We start from the raw sequence: 12,483 nt of genomic DNA, 5'->3' as shown, positions 1-12,483 counted from the left end.
TGATGATGCTAACACGTAAGAGGGGGGAGGGGGAGAATAGAAGTTTATTGGATTAGACAAAGGGGAATGAAGGGACGGGAGGAAGGATGGGATTAGGAAAGACAATAGAACTAATTGGATATGACTTTCCTATGTTCATATGTGAACAACCAGTAAAACTCCACATCCTGCACAAATGCAAGAAGGGGACCCTAATTAGAATAAGTTATACTCCATGTATGCATAATATGTCAAAATACACTTTACTGTCATGTATACTTAAAAAGAACTTATTATAAAAATATTTTTAAAAAGAAAGAAAGAAAATTAGGAGTCTACAGCTGACCAAAACCACAGAAAAATGGGAAGAATAAAATGTTTCCAGAACAAGGGAAAGAGAGAGCATGCCAGCCTCCCAATGATGCCAGAATCATTTCTACACAGACAACATAGAGAATCACAGAAGCAGAAAGGTAACCAGGAGATTAAGATGTCATTAAAGCCAAGACAAGAGAATGTTGGCAGAAGAGTAATTGACAGTGTCAGACACTGTTGAGAAGTCACATAGGAGAAGACTGAAAAAACCCATTGGATTTAGCATGAGATAGTTACTGGTAATCTTAATAAAACTCCTTTAGTAGAGTGGTGGCTCAGAACCTCTGTGCATGCTACTGCCTGTCTAGCTGAGGATGGACCGACTCCCACTATTGGTCTCAGGTCACATTTTATCCCTCAGAGAGGATTTCCTTGACCACTTTATTAATAAGGAGGCCCCCATGATTCTCCATCAACAACTTGTTTCCCTCATAACACCACAATCTATAACTTTCACATCTTTTCTTATTCTATATCTGTCTCTACCACTGGATGCTAAGTGCCATAAGAGCAGAAATCATATTCTCTACCTCCAGTGCCTAACCTAATACCCAGCACTAAAAAAATCCAGTTTCAAACACCCTTTTAAGGAGAATGGGCATTTTTCCTTCTACTTAGTAGGGAAAACAATGTGCTACAACAGAAGAAATACAACTCTAGCTACATGAAGTAGCTCCACCGTTTACTAGAGAAAAGATTATTGGCACTCTTTTTTATATCTGGAAGCTCCAATTTTCTCAATTTAAAACAGTGACAATACTAGCCCCCTTATATAATTATGTGTTTCTACTATGCCACAGATACTCAATAAGGGATAAATATGGTACTATTTAGAATGATCATGACTTCTTCCATTAAGAGGTCTTAAAGAGGCTGTAATATATACAGGTTGATTTATGGCCTTGTAAACACTGAAACTGCCGCAGTCTCTGGCTGGGCACAAGATCACGAGCCACTCAAACAGGAACAAACTTTATTTGAAAGAACCGCCAATAACACGTCCGCCCGGGAAGCTTCCCGATCCACCCACGCGGCGTTCTGCCGGTTCCTTCCCCGAACTCTAGCGCAAGCGCCTCCCCGGAATTCCCTCCTACTGCACTTTCCCAACCAATGGGAACTCTCCAGGAGTCCCGCAGCAGGAGTCCGGTATCCATATGAATGTAATTTTTAACATAATCATATCATCTCAATGGCTAGCTGGCATCACCTTTCAATCAAAAATGCCATGCATCATATTAATTGGCTGTGGCTCCCAGCATCTCCCCCCTTCTGTTTAATTAAGCAACAAGTAATGTGGCTAGGGACCGTGCCTGTTAGGTTTGTCCAATTCAACATATGGTTCTTACCCGTCATTGGAAAACTGACCTTTAGGCGTCAGCCTCCTGTCTTAGGTTGATACCACTGCAATTGGATCATACCCGTCACTGACTACCGGTCCAGCATATAGCCATACTTGTGGATAGGCCTATGCACCAGTGGGGGGGTGAGGTTCTTTGCCTCACCTCTGTTGGCCCCCAGATTTGGCCTTGGTGCCAGTGGGGGGGTGAGGTTCTTTGCCTCACCTCTGTTGGCCCCCAGATTTGGCCTTGGTGCCAGTGGGGGGGTGAGGTTCTTTGCCTCACCTCTGTTGGCCCCCAAAATTAGACCATCACTAGTAGAAGGGAGGAGGATACAGAAATGCCACAACACCACATCAATTGACGACTCCTAGGGAAAATTGCATCACTGGTGACACATCAGCAAAGATACGCCAGCATTACCATAATTTGTTGTATCAACAGATAGATCACAGTGCATACAAGTGATACATAGTCCAGGCAAGTTTTGTAAGCAGTTCATAGTGGAGGAATCTATCAATATGTCCATTTCCTCCCAAGATCATTGATGTATCAGTTTATACAGTTTGTTGTGATAATTATCGAAGAAGTTGTAGTTTGGTTTCATCTTTGTCTTCACCGGCACTGGGATGAAAAATAGGAATTCTGACAATGATGTTAAAGAGAGAAAGAAAAAAAATGTAACATTTTAACAGGTACTAAGAAAACATTTTTTTTTTTTTTAGAACAATTTACATTATCTTGAACAGAATTATTAAATATAATGAAAAGGAAAGATGAAAATAAACAAACAGATTTGTTAACCTGCTTATTTGTACACATATTAAAATAATTTTTAACAGCTGTTTACCCAATTTAAATTAAACCATTAAAATTACGTGAATAATAAAAAGTACTTGGATCCATTTTTTTATGAGCACTCCTCATATATGATCTATGGACATACGCACATATAGACACATAACACAAAACAGAAGTGTGCACATATAACATACAACACATAAGACAATAGTAAAGGCCTTGTAGTTTCACCTAGGTGAAATCTCCATTGCAATGTTAAAAACTCCACAGTTAAAAAATAAAACTGATCAGAAAAACATCAACCTAGGTCTGTATGAGCTCAAAAATAAAATAGAACCTTATGATATGGAAAAATGCAATAATAAAATAGATATTGAAAAAGGCATTCTGGTTAATCACTGTCGCAGATGTAAGAATGGCCAAGCTGGAGTTCTGGATATCAGCTGTTATGGATTTGAGTCAAATCATCTTCTTTTTGATCTGTAGAAATCGTTTTAGTTAGTCTTTCTGGAATCCAAATCGGCTGCTGTTCTCCCTGTGGAAACACGCAAACAGAGCCCCGACTCCAGACAATTACTGGGTCAGGACCTTTCCATTGTCCTGTTAGAATATCTTTCCAAAGAACTTTAGGCTTATGCACATTTTTTGGATACATATGCCTTTCCGCAGCACTAAGTCCTGATGAATCCAAATTTAAAAAGTTTAGAGTAAAGAGGGTTATTTTAAGTTTATCTTTGGGGGATATATACCCCTTTCCAATTCCCTCCTTTTGTTTTAATAAGTACATTTTAATAGTTTGATGAGCTCTTTCAACTATGCCTTGTCCCTGTGGATTGTATGGAATTCCTGTTATGTGAGTAATGCCAAATGATGAGCAGAATTGTTTAAAAGAGATAGAAGCATAACCGGGACCGTTATCTGTTTTTAACTGTTTTGGAACGCCCACAGTGGCAAAATTTTGTAAGCAATGAGCTATAACATCTTTAGTTTTTTCTCCGGCATGAAGGGAGCCCATCAAAAATCCAGAAGAAGTATCAACTGTAACATGCAAATATTTTAATTTTCCAAATTCTGGCAAGTGTGTGACGTCCATCTGCCAAATATGATTAGGTATCAGTCCTCTAGGATTGACTCCAAGATTAACTTGTGGTAAAAATGTCACACAATTTTGACATTGTTTTATTATATGTCTGGCTTGTTCTTTAGTTATTTTAAAATGTTTTTGTAAAGTATTAGCATTGACATGAAACCTTTTATGAAAATTTATAGCTTCTTCTATTGTGGAGAAAATATGTATGTCATGTGTAGATTTATCTGCTAATTCATTGCCCAAACTAAGGGCTCCAGGCAATCCTGTATGTGCCCTGATATGTCCTATAAAGAATGGATCTTTTCTGTCCCAGATTAGACTTTGTATAGTGGAAAACAAAGAGAAAACAGTAGAAGAAGGGGAAATCCTACCTGCATCTTCAAGGGATACTATAGCATTAACTTCATATTGACTATCAGAAAATAAATTAAATACAGAATCTTTAAACATCATAAAAGCTTGTAATACTGCATTAAGCTCTACCTTTTGAGCTGATTGTTTGGGTACTAAAAATGTAAAAGTTTGATCAGGGGTAACTACTGCTGCTGTACCATTATTTGACCCATCAGTGAATATATTTGGAGCATACATGATAGGGGTCTTTTTTGTCATTTTTGGAAAAACTACAGGATGTTTAGACCAAAAAGACAACAAAGGATTAGATGGCAAGTGATTATCAAATGAAACATTAGATTTACACATGATTATTGCCCAAGTATTTAACTCATTGGCTAACTCATCAATTTGATCCATAGTATATGGAGTAATAATTTTATTGGGAGAAATCCCAAACACTCCCTTTGTTGCTTTTATTCCTTTGAGTATTAATTGTCCTACAGCCTCAGGATATCTAGTAAGAATAGTATTAGGAGAATAAGATAAATGTATCCACAACAATGGACCTTCTTGCCAAAATACTCCTGTAGGAATATTTTTTGTTGGTAGTACAATAAATAATAAAGGCAAACTTATATCAATTCTATCCAAGTGCATATTTTCCATATATGTTTCAATGATTTTTAATGCCTTTCTTGCTTCAGGCGTTAACATGCGGGGTGAATTTGGATCTGATGGACCTTTTAGGATATCAAATAAAGGTCCTAGCTCTCCTGTTGGTATGCCTAGATAAGGCCTTATCCAATTTATGTCTCCCAATAACTTTTGAAAGTCATTAAGTGATTTGAGTTGATCTACTCGTATTTGAATTTTTGGTGGACGGACCATGGTTGAGGATAACAGAACTCCTAGATAATTGATTGGAAGATTTAATTGTACTTTATCTATTGCTATCTCTAGATTATAACCTTTTAATAAATTTGTAAGTGTGGCATAACATTCTAGCAGTGTGTTTTTATCTTTATGTGTCAATAACATATCATCCATATAGTGAAATATTTGTAGTTCAGGATTTTGATTTCTAAGTGGTTGGATTGCTTTGTTAACATAAATTTGACACATAGTTGGACTATTAGCCATCCCCTGAGGGAGTACTTTCCACTCATATCTCTGATCAGGACCTTCATGATTTAGTGCAGGGATAGTAAATGCAAAATGTGGACTATCCTCAGGATGAATTGGAATTGAAAAAAAACAATCTTTAATATCTATAGCTAAAACATACCAGGTTTTTGGTAAAGCAGACAATTGGGGAATCCCTGATTGAGCAGGTCCCATAATAACCATCTCATTATTAATGGCTCTTAAATCTTGTAATAATCTCCATTTACCAGATTTCTTTTTAATAACAAAAATGGGAGTATTATGGGGAGATATGGAAGGTTGTATATGTCCTTTCGCTAATTGTTGTTTAACCAGATCATGGGCTACTTGTATCTTTTCTTTAGTCAGGGGCCACTGAGGAACCCACACTGGTCTTTCTGATTTCCAAGTAATTTTGATTGTCTCAGTGGCCCTTTCTGAAAATCCAACCCATGTCTGTCTGTTCCTTGATCTATTTGAATTGGTGCTGCTATATTTTGTCCTTGTTTTCCTAATCTTTTTTCTTTTTTAAAACCTTGTCTAGCCCTAGTAGTGGGCGCATTAGGATTGATGTTATTTGTTAACGTCAAACCTAATTGATCTAGGACATCTCGTCCCCATAAATTTACAGGAAGATGATCCAATACATATGGCTGTATAGTTCCCTCACATCCTTCAGGATCCTTCCAATCTAATACCATTGCACTTCTATGGGGATTAGTAGCCACTCCTAGGCCTCGAAGCGTTTGAGTGGCTTGTTGTAATGGCCAATGTTTTGGCCATTCCTGACTAGATATGATGCTAAGGTCTGCACCTGTGTCCAGTAGCCCATTAAAGTCGTGTCCTTGAATATTTAGTTTTAGCATGGGGCGAGAATCTAAATTTAAAGACAGCATAGCCCAATCTACACCTGTGGAGCTCAATCCCCTGGTACCTCTTTCTACAGTACGACTGGAAAATTTATCATGTAGGCTGGGTATTATTAGTAACTGTGCTATTCTATCCCCTGGTGAGATAACTGATATGCCTCTTGGAGAACTAGCTATAATTTTTATTTCACCTTCATAATCGGGATCAATTACCCCGGGACTTATCATAAGTCCTTTTAGTGTGGAAGAACTGCGTCCCAATAATAAGCCTACCATTCCTTGGGGAAGAGGTCCTTTTACTCCTGTGGGAATGATTTGAATTCCCATCTCTGGAGTTAGTACTGCTCTTGCGGAGGCGCAGATGTCCAGCCCTGCGCTCCCTCTAGTTTGTCTGATGAGGGATTTAATGGATAATGTGTCCTGGGCACTACCTTGATGGTGCTGCTGGGTTCCTCCATTGCCCCGTATATTTGTGGTTTTGGGCCCCGGAGCATTGGGCCCTCCAGTCCGTTTTTTGGCAATGGAGCCTGATGCCTTTCTCCACGATATCGTGGGTAAACACTTGATCCTTGTCCGTTTTTTGATAACAGAGTGCCCTCTATGGTGGTTTGAGAACAGCATTCATTAGCCCAATGTCTCCCTCTACGGCATCGTGGGCAAATACCTGGTATTCTATTCCTTTGATACCTAGCTTTGTTAAACCCTCCTCCTATGGGGCAATTCCTTTTAAAATGTCCTGTCTGATCACAATTGTAGCATGTTTTTGGCCTGGCATCTAAAGCCTGTTGTACTGCTGCTAAGACTTGTCCTTGTTCATTAATGTCTCTACATAATTTAATATATGTGTTTAAATCTTCATGTTTCCATGGTCTAATGACCTCTCTGCAGCAACGATTTGCTTGGTCATAAGCCAGTTGTTTTATAAATGGCATTGCCTGTTCTACATCTCCAAATATTCTAGAAGCTGTCTGAATAAGCCTATCTACAAATTCAGCGTAAGGTTCGTTAGTTCCTTGTATTACCTTAGATAACTGTCCTTGTAAATCTCCATGCCCCTGTAAAGTTTTCCATGCCCTAACTGCATCTGCAGCAATTTGTGCGTATACACCAGGATCATATTCAATTTGTTGCCGTTGACCCTCATAAGGTCCCTTTCCTAACAACATCTCCAGATTTCTTTGAGGGTAACCGGCTGCTGTATTTCGCCTAGCTGTCTCCATGCAGAATTCCTCATTGGCAACCTTCCATAACAAATATTGTCCTCCATTTAGCACAGATCGACACATGTTAGCCCAATCTGCTGGTGTCATGTCTAAGTTGGTAATAGATTCGACCATGCTTATGGTGAAGGGTGCTTGCGGGCCATAGGTTGTTACAGCCTCCTTTAATTGCTTTACTGTTTTGAAATCTAAAGCACGGTGGATTCGTTGCCCTCCTGCCTGCTCAAGTACAGGGCATGCTAGTCTTTGGGATCTTGCCTTAGGATTTTGTGCATCAACTACGGGAGTTGAGGGCCGCTCAGCTGTTACGCCCTCTGGTGATAGAACGGAGTTAGTAGCAGCCTCCTGTTGTAACTCCCCACTTGATGGTCGTTTTTCCTCTAAGCTTTCTTTCTTCAAATTTTCTTCTGTCTGACTAGCTGGAGAGACCTTCTCTTTTGCTTGACCTGACATGTTTTCTACCACAGTTTGGACCTCTAACAATTTACTTAACAGTTTTTCGGTTTGTTTTTTACTAGTTTCTAATCTACTATAAAGGTAACGCAACCCAGTAAGGTAGCATAAAACGAAACCGAAACAGAATGAAACAAAAACGGAGCAAAGAATAGTTGTATCAATTTTCTCTTTCTCTGGGCCAAACAACTTCAAGCCTTGAGCCAACCATTTTTCCCAGTTTGCCTGAGAAAGTTCTAGGGATAGGCAGCTTGAAACAAAAACAAAATAAATCAAAAGAAGAACACATTGTTTTTTGAAATGGTCACCCATTCTGTCGCCTTCCCTCAGGGGCGAGCAATTTTACTCACCTCCAAGCTTCAGGCGCTCCCCGTACAGGGCCACCAGTTGCCGCAGTCTCTGGCTGGGCACAAGATCACGAGCCACTCAAACAGGAACAAACTTTATTTGAAAGAACCGCCAATAACACGTCCGCCCGGGAAGCTTCCCGATCCACCCACGCGGCGTTCTGCCGGTTCCTTCCCCGAACTCTAGCGCAAGCGCCTCCCCGGAATTCCCTCCTACTGCACTTTCCCAACCAATGGGAACTCTCCAGGAGTCCCGCAGCAGGAGTCCGGTATCCATATGAATGTAATTTTTAACATAATCATATCATCTCAATGGCTAGCTGGCATCACCTTTCAATCAAAAATGCCATGCATCATATTAATTGGCTGTGGCTCCCAGCAGAAACAATGGAATAAAGTCAAGCTGTATTTTCAAATAGTCATTAAATATATGCTTTTTCAGTAAGATAGTATCTCCAATCATTCTTTAGATTTTTACAGAAAAATATATGTATAATTGGTACTTTTCCATACTACCAGATACTAAAAACACTAAAATATATAAGTTCCTTTTAAAACTTTCATTTAAATTCACCAGAATTTTTTAAATAAACAAAACCAAAAAGATGTATTCATAAAGTTTCAGTTTTAGTCTTAAAATTTTAGTATATGTACTAAAATTGGAACCATACAGGGGTGGGGTGCAGCTCAATGGTACAGTGCTTGTCTAGCGTGCACAAGGCCCTGGATTTGATCCCCAGCAGCACAGAAAAATTAGGTTGGAATAATACAGAGACCAGCATGGCCCCTGTGCAAGGACGACACACAAATTTGTAAAGCTTTCCATACTTTGAAATGATAAACGTTTGAGGAAATACATATTTTTAACCTAATTCAAACTGTAAGCAATGTATAGATCTATGGAGATATTACACGGTACCCCATTAATATGTACAGTATTTTTAAGTCAAAGTTTTTCTAAACTGAATTTTAGTGTAAGAAAAAGGATAAAGTTCTTATTATTAACAAAAAATGTGGAAGGCCTTGGGACACATCTTTTCATTTTATAAAGCAAATTTTCACAAGTCACTCTCGGCATATTAAAAAGTTGGGTATGAGGGTCTATGTAGCTCATTGGTGGAGTGCTTGCCTAGCACGCAAAAGGCCCTGATTCAACTCCCAGCACCAAAACAAGAAGTTGGAATGTTTTTATTAAAGCTAAAGTACGTGAACATATATACGAATAAAATAACTCATACATGAAGATACTGATATAAATCCCTTTTTCCTGTCCAAATGTAATTTTTGCTTGACTGCTAAATAAAGTCATGGTCCTTTCCTGACTGGAATGACTGGTTTACCTTTCACTCCAGGGGGCTTAAACTATCAGTCTTTTAAGAAGCTTTGCTGGGTTTTGACGATTTAACCTGCTGGGCTCACAGCTCCCAAGGGAGGCTCTTGGTTGCAAGTTTTACTTCTGATGTTGCTGACCACTAATACTGACTCCACAGATAATGGATTTCAATAACAACCACCCACAGGTTAACACTTTGAGAATTATCCATAATATTGCTTTAATTAAGTTAATACATGAAGGTCAGTTTGGTAGAAAGTTTTATTAAATTTGGCAGCGCCTACAGTAATAAAAAAAAATTGTTCATCTGTATAGCAACTCTATAAATTTGTCTACAGATATGATCTAGTTTGCTCATGAATTTATGCTGCATTTCAATTTATTTTCTAAAAGAAATTCAATTTATTAGTTCCATTTCCCCAAAATATGTACATTTCTTGCATTTCTAACTGATAGTTTCATGACAGATGGCTCTAACCATGCTGGGCACAGAATGGGTCTACCTGGCACAAAGAGACCACCCACTACAGCAAAGGAGATTTCCAACCCCCACTCCCGATTTTGGAGCATTTTGATGGTGGAAACATTAAAGCTTTGATTTTTCCATAGCTTCATGTGTTAAACATTAATTTCTCTCTGAAATACTAGAATTATTTTCAACTTGAAAAATAAAGGTACATATATTTTATTTCTGAATCCAAATCCTTTATGCAGTAAGAAATAAGCAAAGAGTATTTACAATGAATGCAAAAAAGGACAAAGCAAACAAATTTTTAAATGAGTCCAAAATTAGAGGTTGACTCTAAAGTGATAAAAAAGATACTACACTTTAAAACACAAACCAAACCACAAGTGACATAATTTTCTACTTTTATATGTATAAGGCAATTTAAGATTGCTTTATTGAAAAGCAAAGAATGATGGCTGAATTCAGCTCACATACACATTGAACTCAACAATAATTGTATTTTTTAAATACACAACCTGACAAGCACTATGGTAGATAATAATGAATCAGCATGGGAGCCATTTAATATACTTCTTGATTAACTCATTGCCTGTCCAGTTTGCACGCAGACATGCTTACATGTCATAATCGTCATAATTCCCATCATCCCCACCGCTAACACTCCAGCGCCTTGATTAGTGCACAACTCCCAGACGAGCCATTGCTAATGCTAAATAATTCTCTTCAGCCTCCTGCTACTATTCTGCAGGATCTCCAATTAAATATAATGTCCCTGATGAGCCATATTAATGTGAACAAATTCCTACCAGGAATCTTATCCTATTCCATTTTACCCAAAATGCAGAGAAAGTAATTTAGCCAAGCTAAAGATAATCAAAACATTTAAAATTGATAGGGCACAGTGTTTCTGCAAAATAAGTTTTTCCAAAAACAATACTTGCAAAAAAGAAAAGAAAATGTCTAAACATCTTAAATGCTTTCCTCTCCTGATTATACTTAGTTCTCTGAGAAGTCCAGTGTTTCAAATTTGCATAGATACACTGTGTTCTTAATCTAAAAAGGTTATTGAAGGCCAAGTCTTATGAGAACAGCGAGCAATAGTTAAGTTTTAAAGCAAGAACGCCATTTTATAACCGTTTGATTACCTAATTATCAGAACTCTAAGATCCGAAACCACATCAATGAAACCAATTCCTTCCTTCCTGTTAAATGCTATACTATAGTCACCATGCAGAGGTTTTGCCATGGGACTTCATGTTACTGATAAGAAAACATAATATTGAAGGATGACAATTTATAAATATTTTGCAATAATTAAGAGCCTATAAATTTTGTATTGCAAACTAAACATCTGGAAATATTTCTGACCTAATTAAGACTAACTAGGAAGTATGGATCATGATGGCCATCTTAACATCTCCTTTAACTAGTACAAGCAATTTAAGAATATCACTAAATACCACACACACACAAAAGGTCACTAGATATTTTCAGTTAACAACCCCCAAAAGTTTTACAAGCTTGACCCTAGTCATTTACTGATAACTGAGGATCAGTGACAGCATCAGCTACAAATAATGTCCACTAACAAATTTATGAAATTTTAAAAGGTTGAAAAATGTCCCGAAACCAAAGAAAAAATAAATAAATGTCTGAGGTTTTTACATTTAAATTGATTTAATCTCTGTGTGCATCTATAATAAATGCAAAGGTATGCTAATAAAGACAGATAGATATGCATATATAAAGATATATATATCAAAAGATATAAAATAAAGATATCCCAACAATCCCATAAAATTTTGATAAGTTTTCCCCTAAGGTCTCTTATACCTTAGCCTACATTAATGTATTCCATTTCCATTTACCTGATCATTACCCTCCAGTTTGTTCAGCTGGAACCAACATACACTAATTACTTAGACATCACGAAGTCCTATTTGTTCTCAGTCCCTCCCCAGACAGCAGGGAAATATTATCAAGGGTAGGCATGAAAAGTGATGATTGCCCTCACCTTACTGTCAATCATCCCAGAGTGCTCACAGGAAACCCCACTCAATCTCATTATGGAATCCTAAGGCTGAGACTCCAGAACACACCAGGAATCACACTTTAAACAGCAGGCTACCCGCATAAAAAGTGAGTCACAGTGAATACTTCTCTGATTTTAGGTTCTTGTTTCAACATGGTAAATATCAGATATTTCACATTTAAATTCAACATGATTATACACAGACAAAGCAACCAAATATTGATAAGTTCAATTTAGGAGTACAGGCAGAAAACATGGTCAAAGGTTAAAGTACAGAATCATTTTTCTCATTTGAAATGAAGACTCTTGACACTTTTCATTTAACCTAATGAAAGGTCATTTTAAATTAAAAAAAAAAATTAACCCCTAATTCTAACAGTTTGTATATGTAATATTTTGCTACTTTTTAGTGGAGAAATGTTCTGGTCTTTTACCTTAAAATATGAATGTTATCTAGGTGCACTTTAAAGAGTACAAGTTTAATAAATCTAAATTCTCAAATTCTTTGCTCTCACTACTCATCAAATTAATGTTGTAGTACCTGCCTGCACAAGAAACTTCTAGTCATTAAACAGCTCTCATTCCTTATGTTTCTTTTCTTCTCTGGAACTACCCAAAATCATAGGCAAGCAGCCCTAGGATGCTACTCCTCTGCCTTCTGATACAACCCTTTAGCAATCAAGAAATCTTCCACATTAG

At 37.6% G+C, this 12,483-nt stretch overlaps 1 protein-coding gene and 1 non-coding gene across 3 annotated transcripts in view; one reads left to right on the top strand and one right to left on the bottom strand.

Moving 5' to 3' along the window:
• The window catches only part of Pcca (propionyl-CoA carboxylase subunit alpha), a 360,840-nt gene that overhangs the window by 317,002 nt on the left and 31,355 nt on the right, over positions 1 to 12,483 (bottom strand). The window lies entirely within an intron of this gene.
• Positions 8,681 to 8,782, top strand: LOC143411909 (U6 spliceosomal RNA). Its single transcript, XR_013092918.1, has one exon. It is a non-coding gene; the product is annotated as a U6 spliceosomal RNA (small nuclear RNA).

Source organism: Callospermophilus lateralis, chromosome 12, assembly GCF_048772815.1.
Source record: "Callospermophilus lateralis isolate mCalLat2 chromosome 12, mCalLat2.hap1, whole genome shotgun sequence".
Taxonomy (NCBI): Eukaryota; Metazoa; Chordata; class Mammalia; order Rodentia; family Sciuridae; genus Callospermophilus; species Callospermophilus lateralis.
The sequence above is the reverse complement of the archived record's forward strand: the minus strand, read 5'-3'. Positions and strand labels throughout refer to the sequence as shown.